The following is a 12,212-nucleotide window of genomic DNA, read 5'->3' as shown; positions in this document are numbered from 1 at the left end:
AAGAAGATGCTGGATTTGAATTTGCATGGAATCAGTCAAGTTAGCTCATCATATCCCTCTTTCATAAGTGCACTGTGATTCAGCGACTAGACAAACACACAGTGGCTCATTGTCAATTCTGTGGCACATTATCTGGTGACAACTAGTCTCTCTCTCCCAAACTGAACTGCATGTCAACTGCATGCTCATCTGCTGTGGCTTCTAGTTACGTAGCATAATTACCACTCAGTGCTTTCGTCCTGAGGCCAGGCTTTCTATTGGGGACTCTGAGTATGTGAATGAGACCCTGGAGTTGAATATAAAATTGAAAAAGGATGAAGTTCATGCCAGAAGCAGAAATGACTGTGGTAATGTTCCCCTGATAAAAGACTGTAGTATATAGACCATTCTTTCAAAAGGAGACTTTTGAACTCTCCTTTTCTGAATCCTAAAAATCAAAGCACCAGACTATGCAAACATCCATTCTTTAATTCTAAAGAGCAATTATCCAAAGTATTTTTTTAGATTGCTTTCAAAAGAAGTTGTTCATTATAATGTCAATTTATAAACTTGAGGCTATAATCAAATGAGGGAACCACTGGATTACAGAGTCTCCAAGTCAGAAGAAGTCATGCTGGAAACTATTGAAAAGCTCCTTTCCAGGACATCAGCATCATGTATCTTTATTTTCTTGTAAGCTGTGCAAATCGAGACACCTTTATGACATTCCTCAGTCTAACTACTCCTTCAATATCATGAGAATTGACAGCTTGTGAACATTAACTGCTTATTACAAACTCTAAAGGGAAAATATTTAATAATGCAGATATACACACATACATAACCACTTTGTATAAGTTCTGTATGTATCTTTATAACACCATGCAAATTACAAATAGTTTTTCCATGTTTTTAATGCAGGGACTCTTTAAAATGACATTACTAGTCAATAACTAAAGGTTGTTTCCACCAAAAGCTGCTGCCTTTTGAAAAATCAAAAAAAAATTAATTTGATTACTTTTTAAATCAAATAAAGTCACTAATTTTCATCCTCTTCCTCAATAGACAGGTAACCTTGGCAAAGAAAACATGTGAGTTGTTAAACTTTCTAGCATATATAAGAAGCCTCAAATAACATTTTTCTTTTCACACACACAAAATTAATGTAATAGTAGATCTATGGATTTGATCACAATGTTTCAAAGTAAGAATGTGCCTACTGAAATGGTATTATCCATTGTCACTCTTAAGGAGTCAACCATTACATGTGAAATTGGTAGTAAGAATGACATCTGATAAAATGTTCTAGCAAACGCCTATATGTACGTAAGAATTGCTTTTTAAAAATATTTTTATTTTTCAATTGTAGTTGGACACAATACCTTTTATTTATTTATTTATTTATTTATTTATTTATTTTTTGTGGTGTTGAGGATCAAACCCAGGGCCTCGCTCATGCTAGGCGAGTGTTCTACCACAACCCCGGTCCCAAGTATTGCTTTTTATCTCATCAGAATTTCTTCCTCTGACTGGTAGGTACCAAATTGTCAGATGATGTAATAGCAGTCAAATGATGTAACTATCATGGAAATAAAGACATTTGGTCAGAGGCAGTGCATTTTCTAGGGAAATAGAATGTTGCAGAAATATAAGTCAGGCAATTTTCTTAGATTAGTATTGGTTTTGGGGCTAGAAAACTTCCCAGGAGTAGAGAGAGCAGTGTTTTTCAAAGTGTAGACATGAACCAGACCAACAGCATCAACATCATTTTGGAAGTTATCAGAAATGCAAAGCCTTGGGCTGCATTCCAGACATACTGAGTCAGAAACTCTAGAAGTAAGTGTGTGTGTGTGTGTGTGTGTGTGAGTGTGTGTGTCCATGCTAGGAATTAAACCCAGGAGGATCCCTCGCAATGCTAAACAACTGCTCTACTACTGATCTCCAGCCTAGTGTTTTAACAAGACCCTCAGGTGATTCTGCTACATGCTCAACTTTGAGAACCACTGGTCTAAAAGAAGTAATCATTTGCCAAAGGGAAAGCCTGGAAATCTGATCATCAGCTCAATGGGAAGAAGTCAGTGCTGGGAAGAGCAATGTGAAATGTGGCTGAACTCAGGAGTCTATTTCACAAGCCCCTGTCCTTGGCAGTACAGATCTCCAAATGTGAAAAGAAAAACTATTCTAACAGCTACGAATGATAAGGAACATTTGTGATTTGTTTCTGATGAAACTATATTCATATATCTGTCCATGGTACATCGAGATCATTGATACACTCTAAAATATTTTAAACATTTGCTTTAATTTGAGCAACCTTAGGCATTCACACTAAATTAGGCAAAGTATATGTCATAGAAAAAACTATGATCTCTGGTCCTGTGACTAAGATACTGTTGTCGGAGCCTGTAGAAACCTGGAAGACTCTCCAAAGTCAGCCATACAATTTAGGAATATTTTATAGGGTTATCATGTCAAGTTGACATAATGAGAGCAAGTTTAAAAAAAAGACTACAGCATAAATGCATATTTACTGTAAGTTCTGCATAACTATGAGAAAAATTACTAGGTTTCTTATAATTTTGGAGGCTAATCACAATTTAAACTTATAAAGGAGTACCACACAAACCAAACTAAAAGGGGCCATTTATCAGCTTTTTTAACAATTTTTGAGTCTAAAAATCATTTTCCTTTATATGCTTAGATAAATTTTATGGTTCAAATAGGAAAGATTTTTAGAGTTATGCTGGATATTAAATTATGAGCCTATATTCATATCAGATATGGACTGAGGCTACTAAAATCATTTTAAAAAATACTGTCATCAAGTCATAAAGTTATAAATGGATGCAGAAAGAATGTTGTCAGTTTGATTGAGGCTTGTTTCTGGAATGATTTTTTTCATATCTCTTAGGTAAGGTCACGTTTATAGAGCTCAGTAGCTAGGAATTTTTATCTAACCAGTTTAAATGGCAATGACATAAGACATTTATGTATTGAATAACGACTTTGAAACTTATTCATGATTAAATATAAATGAAACTTCCTTCTTCATCCTCATATGTTTGAGTTACCATCTCTTATTTCTCCTTTTTGTCTTGAGTCTGAGATTATGCCTCATGAGCCCTAGTATCTTGCTGTCTTTTCCACTGTATCTCCAAATTTTATACCTACTGTATGCCATTATGGTTATTTGGCTATTGTGTAAATAACGCTATATTTTGAGTTAGAGTTTTTCAATTGTCGACCCTCAATTAATTCTATACTCTTATCATCCTATCTGTGCCTGAGGAAGCTGGCCAGTGTAACTGTGTCACCCTGGCTTTCTTTCTCTATGACTTTGATTTTCATGGAGCTGGTGAGGGGGCATGAGCAAAAGAAAATATACAAGGAGGGTGAAGTCCAAGAACTGCTTCCCTCCAGTCCCTCTCTATTGGGTGGAGACCAGCTTGCTGCCTTCCTTCCTGGGTCTCACATAAATTTTTTTGTAACACACCTTTCCCTGTAGGTGTGTTACTCTCTCTGGACTTCATTAACTCTTTTCACTTCTGTCTTCATTTACTTCCTTTCACCCTTTTAAATTCTTCCCAATCATCCATTAGAATGAGCTGTTGCTTCCAATATCCAGAGACTTTGATTAATATTATTTTAAGCAGACATCTGCTGGGCACATGACAGCCACAGGGACAGTTTAGGGTGCTATAACAAATGTCTCAACCTGAGTAATTTGTAAACCTCAAAAATTTACTTTTCATAGTTCTGGAGTCTGAGAAATCCAAGATCAGAACCAGCAGATTCGGTGTCTGTTAAGAACGCTCTGCTTTATAGACGGTGCCTTCTTGCTGTGCCCTCTAGGACAGAAGAGCAAAAAACTGGGGGTGGGGGAGTTTAAAAGTGTTTTAGGGAGTTTTTTATAAGATCACTAATCCCATTTGTGAGAGTGGTGCCTTGATTACCCAATAGCCTCAAATGCCCACCTCTTAATACCTTCAACTTGGGGGTTAGATTTCAATATAGGAATTTTGAAAGACACAACATTCAGACTACAGCAAGTATCAACACCACAAATTTTTTTTTTCCTTTTACTTAATTTTCAGAAAATCCTTGTTTATATCACAGTGACTTGTCTAATTCTACTTTTAGCAAAGCAAACAAAGTTCTATAGTAGAGGTATTAATTTTCATTTAAAACATTTAGTTGAAAAATAATTTGATGCAAGCCACAGTGCCATATGTCTACATAGCACTCTATAATTTAGTAAGTCCTTTCACACACATTATCTCACAGAAGTAGCCAAGTCTAGGAAACAATTAAAAAGAAAAAAAATTAAAACTTCTTTACTTGAGTACAATGTTTTATGACTTCAGAAAATATCCTGCTATCTACATATGTAGCCATCTGGATTTATATAAGGCTCATATATACGTAAAACACTTGAGCAAGAATCCAGTGTTTTGTTCCTTTTTAAACTCCAAATGCAGTATCTAATTATGCTGTGATGTTGAATGATACCCAAGCTATTGCCTAGATTTAAAAATTTCAACAAACGTTCTGTGCTCAAGGACTTTGTATTGTACTTGGGGAGGCAAATTATTATTTTTCCTATTGATCATTTAAAGAATCACCCTAAACATGTGTGGCTTAAAAACAATGATTACTTACTTTCTTTCCCTACCTCTGTGGGAGCTTGGAAATGACTTGGCTGGACAGTTCTGGCTCAGGTCCAAGGTCCAACACACATGTTTAGGGTGTTTGTCCATTGCGGCTTGACTAGGGCTGGTGGATTCACTTCTGAGGAGGCTCACTCACATAGCTGACAAATTGATTCTAGAAAATGAGTTTCTATCCTTTGGCCTCTCCTCATGGTTGCTAGAATGTTTTTTTGATGTCTCACAAATAAGTGATCCAAGAAGACAAGATTGAAATTGCGATGTATTCTGTGAATGATCTAACATGGGGAGTCACACATACCATCATTTCTGACACTCTATTGGCCACAAAGTCCAGCCATAATTCAATATGTAAGCTCACTTCAGAAGGGTATAGTAGACAGGTCCATCTTGCATGTTGGTCACCCTATCACCTAGGAAATAAAACAACAATATGGTCAAGGATCCAGATGAGGGTTACTGAGTGGTGATGTCACCAGCCCTAACAGAAGAGAAATCAATGAAGACTTGGAATTCTAAAGAAGGCCTAGAGCATGAAGGAGTACTAAACTTGGAAGTCAAAGAATCTAAAATTTGTCAATGTGGAGATGGGAGAGGACAAGGGAGAACAAGCGCTTTCCTGGAAAGTCGAACAAAGCAAAGATGGCCCAGCATAGTGTGTCTAAGGATCGGTGAGGAAAATGTTCCTGAACATGAGTAGTGGAAGGTTTGGGAGTAAACAGGAAATCAAACCTTTTGAGGCAACAACCATACGTTAGACAGAATGAAGTGAATATTACGGAAAATCAAAGCTGGTAAGAAAGGGCTTATTTAAGTAGAATGGAAGGAAGCCAATGGAACTATTAAAATTTGAAGAGACAAAGACCTAAATTAAGTTATGGTTGGCAATCATAGGTGATAGAAAGGAAGGTATGGGGGTCAAGGACATTTCTGAAGAAAAATTGAGAAAGTTATTTGTGGACAATGCCTGAGTAGAACCAACACAGACTTTGAGTCTTCAAATGGAAATAACCTAGAGAATGAGAGTACTAAGAGTGACAAGCTGGGTTTGGGGGCCCAGAACAGCTAAGAAGACCAGTTGCAAAGGGGTGGTGAGAAAATAAATTGTGATTAGATCATTGAGTGTGAGGTAGGACAGCCAAATAGATACAAAAAGATTTATTGAAACTATTTTTTGTTTCTGGGACCTGCCTTTATCTGTGTCTTCAGTCATTCCCCTAATTTTCTGGAAAGACTCATTGAATATAACTCTTACTGTGAACTGAGTATTTTCTCACAGTCTCTGCAGACAGTCTGATCAATTCTCTCTAATGATGTAACAATTTAAACCCAATGGACAAACCTACAAGTAACGTGTGGTAAGGGAAGCTAATAAAGTAGAAAAATATAGAATATTGCATCTATCATATGAACGAATGAGAATTTGATGGTTATTTCCATTTCCTGCTTAAGAATGTGTATGTTAAAATAATAAAAAAAAAGGAAAATAGCCATCATCAGTTTTAAAACTGAGGCCAAAAGGGCCGCTCTGACTTGACAGTGTCACTTATTAGCTAGTGATCTCAAGTTTCTTGAGAAGAAAAGACTCCAGCTCTTCACATGATGATAATATGCATTTCTTAATCAGTTCACTTTTAAACTGATTCATGAAAAATGTAAATATGACAAGGTTTCCTTGGTATCACTCCTGGCATAATGACTTGATTGGTTTAAAGATGGAAATCATCATCATCAAGACATATTTGCTAAATATCTAATTATACAAAAAGCTGAGCCATAATTACTTGAAACAGTTCAAATGCACTTACAGGTATAACAGGGCCAAATTTATAGTAGTGGTACAGGTGGCAAAGGTGGTAGAGATCATCAAAAGAAATCAAGTTTAGAAAAGAGAAGAGATGGGGGACAAAGGCACTCAAAGCATATCACACTGTACTTGCCAGGAATTTTTATGTCATTTAATTTTAAAATTTTCAAATATAAACAATGGTACAATGAAGCCCCTTGTACTATCAACCAGCTACAAAAATTATTGAACCCACACATGACAAGCATCTTACATATACTACTTCATCCTAGTCTCAAACAGTGTACAAACTCTGCCCAAGACGACACAAATGGTAAATAGTAATGCTGGTGTTTAAACTTATGTCTCTGTGACTTCAACCTCCTGATTCTTTTCAAAATAGAGAAATGGAGCAAGGAGGGGTGGTGACCTCTGAAAACACCTTCCTAGGTACAGTGTTGATCTAGTATAGGATCTAATCCTCACCTTAGCTGTGTTGATATGCACATATCATTTAGACTATACACACTAAAAAGGAATTTTAAATTAATACATAGTTGGGGCTGGGGTTGTGGCTCAGTGGTAGAATGCTTGCCTAGTATGCATGAGGCACTGGATTCAATTCTCAGCACCAAATAAATAAGTAAAGGTCCCTCTATAACTAATAAAAAATTTTAAAAAATTAATACATAGTTAAAGATCAAAGTATATATAACATGTAGGCATTTCTAACAAATACCTTTAGTACATAGATCTATGGATCTGCGATGTCATAGGCATCTGTTATAGTGTAGATATGAGGTGTTCCCAAAAAAACTTATGTGCAAGACAATATAAGAAATTTTTGAGGTGAAATAATTGCATTATGAGAGCCTTAACTTAATCAGTGCATTAATCTCTCGAAAGGGCTTAACCCAGTGAAAACTATAGGCAGGTAGAATGTGACTGGAGGAGATAGATCACTGGGAGCATGTTTGGGGGGGTTATATTTTGTCCTTAGTGAGTGAAGCTGTCGTGTCCTAAGCTTCTGTCTTCCTGCACACACCATGATGTTCTACCTCCTCCTAGGCCCAGAGCTATGGTGTTGGCTCTCTATGGACTGAGACCTCTGAAACTGTGAGCCACAATAAATTTTTCTCTTCTACATTGTTCTTGTCATTTATTTTGGTCACAATTATGAAAAAAAAAACTGACTAAAACAGCATCTTATGGAAGTTTGTCAAATCAAACACAGGTATATCCATGGGGAAAAGAACAAGAAAGAATAGGTTAGTCCTGTATATGGCCAGATTCTGTAAATAAAAATGAAATGAATTGTTCCCTTTTACTGAATTCCTAATAACTGTAGCATTGTTCTTGAACACTGATTTTTATTGGGATTTATCTATTGGGTTGTAACCTTTTACAGTGTGAGAATTTTGTCTGATTTCTGCTTTGCCTTCCTCACTGGGCCTAGAACTGTGCTCAGGACATAGTCAGAACTCAGAATGCATTTGCTGAGAGATGCAACAAGTTGATTGAGGCTTGAATTGCTTCCATTCTTCAGCCATTCCATTGCCTCTTTCAAATAAGGAGAGACGTATAACTTCTGTCAGAATTGTCATCCTAAATAAACGAGCAGCCTGTTGTGCTTGTCATACTTATAGGGTGCAGGGAAATGTGTTTTCACAATAAGCCCTGAGATGGCAGGCTTTGCCTGTGACTGTTGCTAAGGCAACAGAAGGAGGAGAAGGCAGCTGGGACTCTCTGCTGGCTGGCTCTGCTGGTGTGGTGTCTTGGAGCCCTACCTTCAGAGTACACCAGTTGCTTCCACCTTGGAAGACATAAAGGATTCTATGGTAATTTAGATATGTCAGCAAATGCCAAGGTTTGCTTTTTTTATGTGTTATCAATTTTCTATTTTACTAATGTTGGAGAAATCAATAGTGACTGTGCAGAAGGAATAGCGTAAGCATAATGCAGGGCATGGGGGGAAAACAACTCTTATTGTGAAGGTCACTACTTTGACCAGCTGGAATAAAATGACTCTGTTAAATACAGAGAATGTCTTGAGGGAGATCTCCTGAGTCAAGGAGGAAACTTCGTAAGAACTTAGCTGCCTGGGCTGTATTTCAGAGCGTGATTCCTAATTAAGAACAAAGAACAAGCCAAATTATTTTCAAAATCATTTGTGAGGACCATTATGAGTTTATGACAACTTTATGTAATGAAGACTTAACAGTTTTATGACGCAGTTTGAAATTATCTCCATACCCAAGTGAGACCCAGCACTTGAAGGTAAACATGGACAATGTTGTCTGAACTGTGCTCACAGAATCTTAGTTGGCGGATTAGAGGGAATCCAATGATATATGATCCATCTTCCTGCCCATGCTTGAATTCTCTCTGCGGTATCTCCAACAAGAGACTCTCCAGTGCTCAGAGTGACCACAGGAACATTCTGGAATGGTATATACTTACCAGGCTGCTAAGGAACTCTACTTGAGATGAAAGTCAGCGAATTCTGATGTATAATTCAATACTTCTTAAAGAATGCCCTTTCTTGTAATGAGAAAACAATATTACTTGTGATTTATATTCATTACCCATAGTTATATGGTCTTGTGGCCACAAAAAAACATGTTTATTTTCAAATGAAAATCTCCTTGCCCCTGGACTGAATGATTTACACTGTTTTTCCTCCTGAGCTTAGAAGTCTGTGGTGGGGAAAGGCGGAGGCCTGGGAAGTTGTAAGGTCGTCTCTTTGCGCTTGCCCTCCTCCTACCTGTCCTCCTCCCTGCTCTCCTGCTCTCCATTGCCTTTCCATTCCATCTAGATGTGGTTAGGGTGGAGAGAGGACTTTGCAGAGAGGAAAGGCTTCCTTGAGTGGTACAGCCAAGACGCAATGTGAGTGCCCAAGAGAAGCATTCTTGGAGTGCTCTTACTCCTCCAGGCAATTCCTTGGGCAAGATCAAAACAGCTCTAGGCCAACTTCTCACATTACGTTTCACCAGCAGTCCTTTACACCATGTGTCCTGGAGAGCAGGCCAGGAACCGTCTGTTATGGTTTGAATATGAGGTGTCCCCCAAAAGCTCATGCAAAGTTTAGAAGAGAAACTATTGGGTTATGAGAACCTTAACCCAATCAGTGAATTAATCCTCTGATTGGATTAACTCGGTGGTAAACTCAGGCAGGAAGGGTATGCCTGGAGGAAGTGTGTCTTTGGGAGCTTGCCTTTGGGGTATATAGTTTGTATCTGTTGAGTGGAATCTCTCTCTCTTTTTTTGCTTACTGACCATCATGTGAGCTGCTTCCCTCTGCCATATTTTTCTACCATGATGTTCTGCCTCACCTTGAGCCTCAAAGAATGGAGCTGGCTCTCTAGGGCCCAAGATCTCTGAAACCATGAGCCCCCAAATAAACTCTTCCTCCTCTATAATTGTTCTGGTCAGATCCTTTAGTCACAACAGCAAAAAAAAAAGCTCACTAAAACACTGTCTTCTGGGCTCCAGTTGTATCTCAGTGGTAAAATGCTTGCCTAGCATGCATGAGGCACAGGGTTTGATCCTCATAAATGCTGATTTTGAAGTTAAGCTCCCAAGCAGCTTCCCTGACACCTGTGGGTCTCGTGTGTAGAATAAGCACAGGCACCTTCCTCCCCTTGTGGTAGGATTGAGGTGGCAAAGATTTCATAGCACTCATGAACTTCTTAAGAAATTATCCCCAAAACAAAGCTGGGCTCTTTGTAAGCTCAATATTCTAAATATCCAGAGGTATCTTGTATGTTGTTTTTTTCTCTTGCATACCTTTATATTTCCTCTGATTCTTGCAAGGAGGGTCATACTTCAAAATATTAAGGGGGGGGGGTGTTTAGAACCACTGGTTTTCCATCCTTTCAGAGGCTTCCACCAAAACTCAAGTAAGAGAATCCGACTTTAATATCCTATCACACAAATATCACCTTTTGCTCTCTTACTCCTCTCTATCCTTTGATCCATACGTCCAATTTGGATGCCAAAATTCTTCTGGACAGCACATTCCTCGTTGACCCCCCCCTCCACCTTGCAATTTCTCCTTTCAGGACCTCCTCCTTTTGAAAGTACCCTTCCTTATGTCTACGTAACTGTTACTTCCACAGTTCTTCCCAGCCTATGGTTGTTTCTTTAGTGTCTCATTCTAGAAATTTCTTTGATAGTTTTAAAAAGTTTATGTTTTACAACCATTTTCGCAAAAATGATTCACTCCTGCCACCACCAACCACCAGGTACCCTGCTTCGTCTTCTGTTTCCTATTCACTTGTCCATTCACTCCACCAAGGCTGTCTCCTCTGCTAACACTGAGCCCTAGTCTGACCACACAGTCACTTAACCATCACCAAGTATTCACTGAATGCTTACAAGGTGTTCGTCACTTTTCTGGGCAGCATGAAGATCTCTGCTGCCATGCAGTTTTACTTTTATTGGTCAAGACAGAACACATTTTTTTAAAAAAAGAGAGAGAAAAAAAGAAAACACTCAGTTTATTAAACTATATGGCCTGACAATGTGCTGATTTTTACCTAAATGATAAAGTTGGCTTTTATAAAATTGGGGGGGGATTCAGAAATCTTTCAATCTATAAAGTCTTCCCACATTGTTCAAATAAAGAGCATCAGTTTTACTATGACAGTTTTGAGTAGGTCCACAGATATACCTGTTTAAGCTACTATTACCATAAAATTTCCCTAAACATGTACTAGGGACACATTTTTAATGAGATGTTGCACATTGGCACTCAAATAGTTTTACTTCTAGTTATATCTGTACCTGGTACTTAGCTTCAAAATTACTGTGTAAAAATTCAAAATTTTTTTATTTATTTTTATTCTCTTCTGGCATGTAGATTTATTAGATATCCAGGGCTTTGTGGAGACGATACTGATGTTAATGACAACAGTGACATCTCCCATTATGTTATACTTAATGTCATGCACATTATCTTATTTGATTCTAAAAATACATGTAATGCTCATGATCACTTCATTCCCAACTGCACTGCTTGGAGTCCACATGAGCTCTTCTGGCTCCCACTAGCTTTGCATTAAGACACTCTATATAAAGAGCTACCTCCCCTTGAGTTCTGTTGCCAGAGAACTTTCCGGGTCTCCAAGCCCCTAGGCTCCTGCTTCTTGGAACCCAGTTGCAAAGGCGAGGCTCTGGTTCCCACTCTTCTTTCCACCCTCTCCTCAGATCTGACAAGACAGCTTCTTCTGGAGGCTTCCTTACTCCAGAGCAAGGCCTGACTTTGGATCTACTTTTCCTTGTGGTCTGAAGCTGAACATTAACACAGTTCATTCCCTGGTGCAGATGGGAAAATCACAGTCTGGACCCTCCTCACTTAGGAAGAGTGGCTATCAATGCAATAGTCAGCAAAAGGAGGGTCTAAACCCCTCATTTTAGATGTGCTAAATGAGTTGCTACTTTCTTCCACGTGGAAGCAGGACATCAGGATTCAATGGCCTTGGTGAAGTCTGCACATTATTCCAAAAGCAGGCAGATTTTTTTTAATGTACATTTGGTGTCAGCACAAAATGAAGTACAATTTCTAACATTATGATATTCAACATGGAACTATGCTCAGCAATGTCCAATCTCACAGCTTGAAATTTCTTTAGTGCTCTTACTTATGAATATTTGACCAGTGCTATTACAGCTTTTGCCTTATATAGGATTATATATATTTCCAGTTTTCATGAATTATTTCCTTTACTCAGAATTAAAACATATCGAGCAACAAAAGTACCAATGATGCGCAGGAATTA

The sequence above is a fragment of the Ictidomys tridecemlineatus genome, chromosome 8 (assembly GCF_052094955.1).
Source record: "Ictidomys tridecemlineatus isolate mIctTri1 chromosome 8, mIctTri1.hap1, whole genome shotgun sequence".
NCBI classification, from domain to species: domain Eukaryota; kingdom Metazoa; phylum Chordata; class Mammalia; order Rodentia; family Sciuridae; genus Ictidomys; species Ictidomys tridecemlineatus.
Note: the sequence above shows the minus strand (reverse complement) of the source record.